We start from the raw sequence: 6000 nt of genomic DNA, 5'->3' as shown, positions 1-6000 counted from the left end.
TTTTTTAGCTTCCCCAGTCTGCGTTGCGTGCTCATGTGTCATTCACATGTTGTCCTCAGTTTGTCAGATTTGTCTTTTTGAACGGACTAAAAGAGCAATTTGGCAAAAAATGTCTGTACCTCTGTTTTTCTTGTTAAAATGAGAAGTTAATGTGTGAACTTTACAGCATTTGTAGGTTTCGCGATGGACTTGAAAATCCTCAATATTGGTATGGGCAAATATTGATTATTGGCTACAGCAGCGGGACAAATATATCATTGTATCGGCTCCAAAAAATCCACATTGGGCCGTCCCGAGTTCACTCACCATTTCACAAAACATTCTGGAGCAAGAGTAACATTTGAGTTTAGGGTTTGCGTGCATTGATAACTGTACTGGAAGGACGTACAAGGGCGTTTGATCTCGTCGGTATGGTGACCACCCGTTCGGTCCCACACAGCCATTTGGGCCCCAGTCCCTCGTCCGGCTTATGCAGACCACTGTTCCACTAAAAAGGGACATTTACGTACATAATTTAAGCTATTTAAAAATTGAAAATCATATGGCTTTAGTGAGAGATTATAATCTATTCCCGGAAATTCCCCGAGTCCGTCCCACCACATTCATAACATCTCGCCATTTTTGTATCATTTGTGGCGGTCACTCTACTTTTTAGTCTTAATTCTTGAAGAACAACAACCAATCACTTCAGTCAAACTGCTTTAAACAATGTGCTGGATCTGAATCTGAACGTAAAAAGGGATCCACACTTAAAAATCAACCATTTCTGCCAAAAAAAGGACAAACTGATGCGTTATAATGCTGTACTTTTCTACCTAACTCTGTCCGTCTCGGTGTGAAGCGGTGGCATCTTGAGAGCACGTCCATTTTGGATGCTGGCGCCGGCGCGTGCCTCAGACTGGCAGCGTGGCACGTTTATGGGCACTCCCCATAAGGTGCCGCTCTGATTGATGGCCCCGGCAGCCCCTCGCCATGCCGCGCGCTCCCCCCCCTCCGCCCTCCTTTCAACTCTTCAGCCCTGATTTATTCGTCTAGGTCTCTGTGACTTGGCACCGGCGTTGCCCACTACTTCTCCGGCGCGCGAAACTCCCCGTGGGCACATTCACCATTATTTGGAGTCCCGACGGGCGAAAGGCAATAGACGGAAACCGACGGCAACGACACACACACGCCGGCCCGTTTCATCTCTCTCAGACTGGGACGGTGCTTTTGGGCAGGTGAGGCCCCCACTCGCTCGTCTCTGAAAGGATCTCTCCAGCGCGAGGGCTCAGCTGTGCCCGGGCCAGAGGGGTAAGAAGCTCTGTACCGCTGCCAAGAAAGAGACGGGGAGATGGAGCGGGACGGGCCAGTGCCACACACACACACAGAGGAAGAGGCAGAGGCACGGGCGAACCACGCAGAGGCTTCCTGTGCCAATCTGAGGTTTATGATCCTTGTCAGCTTGTCAGGTTCTTCATAAAGAGATCAGCCCAAGTGGTGCCCGAATCAACACATAAATAAGATTGATGCTGGAGGAAGGTCTGAGCCACGACACGATGTGGAAAAAGGTGAAACGCCAATGACGGAACTCGTCTTCTCGACTCGGGTTATGGTTTTGTTTGTTTCTGTTGACTTAATTTGTATTTCAAAATTTTACAATATATTTTTGCCTTCCCCCCAGTCTAAAATCTACAACTAAAAAAATAAATAAAAAATCAGTAGCTCCAAAGAAAAACCTATATCCAATGAAAAAAAAAAAGAAAAGAAAAAATGCTAATTAACTAGTAGCAATTAGCAATAGGCACCTTAGTAACAAATCATTAACAAATACGTAGTTAAATGCTTAAATACACTGTAACCTGAATGAATTATCTCGATAATCTCGTGATTTTTACCAGCACAAATGTGGGCTTTAATAACAGTGTTTATAAGTCAACTGTGTGTTTAGAATTTAAAAAATAACCATTATAATCGTCACCAATATGCAACTAATTGACCCAATAACGCTTCACAATCCACAAGTCGGAAACAAAGTCGTGTCGTCTAAAACAAATCCAAACGTGTCGGACGAGACAAAGTATTAGCGCTGCAATCTGGTGACCTCGCCCGACAGTGAACACAGACAGCTCATTTGTGCAAGAGGACGCGCGCGAGAATGAATTAATTTGTTACCAAAACTGACAAAATTATGACCCAAGTTAATAGTCTGGTCATAAATATTAACAAGGCGCCGTTTAAAAATTACTAACAGAATCGTCACATTCGCGCGCGTCAATGACAAACAGTCGAGTATAAATCCTCTGCGGGATATCCGAGCGACGTGTCCGGCGACATCTTTTGTGTCCGTCAAAAACGGCGTCAATTGTAATTTCAAATGTGTCCAGTTTTGGAAGATTTAGGAGATGCATATTTTAATTTTTTTGGTCAAATTTGGACAATGATTCATGTGGTGTCAAAGTTTTCGGCGCCATTTTTATTACAATCAAATCCGTCCCTTTTAAGATGGAAAGCAGTGGATTTCAAGTCACATTTTACTGAGAATAGTTCAGGGACAAAGAGTAAAGATGATATTCAACCGCCATTTTTCTGATCAACCGGTGCAACTCTTTCATCTTCACTATAATAATAATCAGTTTTTGATGAAATAGCATGACAATAGCACATTAAACTGATTATTTTGTGTCTAATATTGTAATGAAGAGAAAATAAAAAGTAAAAATAACTACAATAGATCAAATGTGACACAATTACATTTTTAATTGCGTTGTATATTGATTTAGTTTTACCACCAAATTCCCTTAAAAAACTAAAATGTATCACTGCTTATTGTGACGATGTAACTATTTGTTGTTTAGTTTTGTTAAAAACTGGTGTTTTTGCTCTATATAATCTGGCGTTTTCATTGTCACTTATGTTTTAGAACCAAATGCATGTAAATGTAAAAAGAGAAACTTAAAAACTACAGTTTATAAAAGTAAATATGGAATACAAATTTTAATAGAAGTTGGTGTTTTTTACCTAAAAACTTTAGTGGTGTTAAATGTAGTCTGCCCTTATACATTGTCAGTTTTAAGTTTTATTTCCAAAACCATAATATAACAAAATAAAAGAAACTTAAAACCTACAGCTACTTATACTGATTATGTAATCGTTTGTTTCTTCTTTACATTCATTATTTAGTCTGTCAATTTTAAGTTTTGTACCAAATTTGTACAATCGAGAGCTCCTCGTATTAAAAATGAAACTATATTTAAGTTTAAGACTGGTGTTTTTACTTACTCGGGTCAAGTTGAATGTCAAAAACTCGTCCTTCATTTCTCTGTGGCTCATCAAGGGCGTTCAGCGTGTGACCCGTTTCGTCTGGCGTGGCACAGCAACACTTTTTAAAGTCGTTAGCACCAAATTCACCTGCGTGCTGAACTATTAAAGGCACTGCCACTTGTTTGACCTGTTGAGCCTCGCGGTGATGCCACTTTGATGCCACTTTGACGCCACTTTGACGGTGACCTGGCACTGGCGCGCGCTCCGGGGACTCCCAGGCACGAACAGTGACATCTAGCGGCCGCTCTAAAACACAACATCCACAAAGAGCAGAGAGACGCGCTGTGCAATCGGTCACATAACTTTTAATAAACTGAACCAAGAAAGCACATATTACAAAATATCGTCATTTTCTTTTACAGACACGTGGAAGTCTCGTTTTCTCTTTTTTTTTTTGTTCTGTTGTCCAAAGGAAAAGCTGAAACTTAAATAGTAAAATGGACCGTTAGTTTTGGAAGGGCGCACTCATTTCATGGAGAAACTTATTGCACACGCACACGCACGCACGCACACACACACAAAAGGGAAAGCCATTGTTGCACAAGAGACGACAGATGAAGCTTCAAAGAGCATTAGGAAAAAGCCCGTTTTCGAAAGTGTGTTATTGTGGTTAATGAAAAGACTTAGTGGGATCAGAAAAGCAGCCAGTGTAAGTTTGTTCTATTGGGAAAAAATTAAGTATTTGTCGCAGTAAAACGCCTGAATATTTTCAATCAACCTTTCCCTCGACTGAGAATATACTTTCAAGTTCAAACGAGAGGATTATCTTCGGGGCAACCTTTGGCGAACACAACATAACTCTCGAAAGATTCTTCAGATTCACTTAAATTCTGCCATCAATGGGTCAAAAAAATTAATAAAACAAAAAAAGAAATACAAAAAATCATTCTGGGGTCGCTGCACAAAGGAGGCACAATGCACTGACGCTTCTTGGCGTTCGTCAAAGTAAGATTGTTGCCTTTAGCTTTATATTTAAATACAGTTTAATCGTACAAGGCTGCGATGAGCACGACAATCATGTGTTTGGCTTCCAGTCCCGTTGGCAGCTGAAAAAAGCGTTTAAATTGCACGTTAACCGCATTATTCAAGTCGATGAATAAAGTGTTCTTGCCTCTGACCCGCAGCAGGACCACCTCCACAGGACCACCATCACAGGACCACCTCCACAGGACCGTCACGGGGCCTCCACATTCATATACCTCTCTCTCTTGGTACCTCCATCCTTTTCTCTGCAGACTGGTTCCTGTCACTCAACCTGCAGCTCGACAGGGGGCGCTCTCCCGGTCCCTCCACAGCGGGTCAGCGGGTGAAACGGAGGTCCTGGTCTTTCGCAAACTGCGCCGTGTTCGCGGTGGTGGCGGCGGTCACGGTCACGAGGGCCTCCGCAGCCGTGGGGGGCGACGGCGGAGGCGGAGGGGGCTGACCCGTCGTGGGGTCCTCCTGCCCGGGCCGCGAGTCCGGGTCCTGGCGGGAGGTGGAGGAGATGAGCCGGAGGAGAGCGGCCGCCACCGACGGTCTCGCGTCCTGTCCGGGCCGGGGCTCCGGGATCACGCGGGGGGCCGGCTGCGGGGGAGGTGGGGGCGGCGGCGGCGCGGGCGGGGAAGGAGGCCGACGCTCGTCCGACTTGAGGGGCCCCGATGGCTTCTTTGTGGAGGCATCTGAGAGGAGCAGACAGAGGAGAGGTTAGACGATGAGGCGGTGCACTACGGGGTCAGGGACGGGTCAGGCGCGGCGGCAGGTCCGTGTAGCGGAGGGTCCAGCTCCAAACCGGGACTGCTTACGATCAGTTTAATATCTGCCTTTTGGGTCAGAAAGTTTGTCAACTAAACTAATTAATCCATATTGAGGTCAATCACGAGAGACACTAATATGCTTGCAACATCCAGGTTTAACTTGGGCATATACAATCAAAATAAGACAATATTTGACACATCCAAGCATGCAAAATATCCAAAAAGAATTGAAACTAGAGCTAGGCTTAATTTAAAGTGCTGAACTCAGAAAGCCCAACTGTTCTAGTGGTTTTTATTTCTGGATAAATCAAAAGTCTATAGAAAAAAGCCTAATGTTTGTTGTAATTATGAAATGTTTAAAGCTGTTTTAGCCCTTAAAGTATGAACAAATGGGCTAAAACACAGTGTGGTAAAGTGTAAACTCCTTAAAATGTATTAATTAAAATTATAGTAATACGACTTGCACACACCGGAATTTGGAGCAAATACCCACGCTTGCAGTTTTCCAGTATGTTTTATTATAGGCAAGTAATGTATTGAAACTAAGATATTGTAAATAATTTTGAAGATATGAAAAAGAATAGAGAAAATTGTTCATGGTTTAAAAAATAATAAAGCTACAGAAACAACTGACAAATCAAAATGGAGGGAGGGGAAAAGTGATGTAAACTTTGAAATAAGGATTTAAAGTGATATTTCTGCACATTTGTGATTTATTTCAGACGCATCACAGTCAGATAATTACCGTAAAGCTAAATTTATACATTTTATAGACACGTTTGAACACATTTCTGTCGAATGGGCACGATGCGGTCGGACTACGCCGATCTGCATTAAAAAAAAAAACTAGATTAGATTTCGGTCAATAACGCCCATCTCTGGTTGGAATATTAACAGGTTCAAAACGGTGAATGTGGCTAAAAGGAGGCGTGTCCTATTCCTCGCCGTGACCGCACTGTCAGTCCAG

This window comes from Eucyclogobius newberryi, unplaced genomic scaffold (genome assembly GCF_026437365.1).
Source record: "Eucyclogobius newberryi isolate DKJ021-1_F unplaced genomic scaffold, fEucNew1.0.hap1 SCAF_13, whole genome shotgun sequence".
Lineage (NCBI taxonomy): Eukaryota > Metazoa > Chordata > Actinopteri > Gobiiformes > Gobiidae > Eucyclogobius > Eucyclogobius newberryi.
This window is presented reverse-complemented; position numbering follows the sequence as displayed.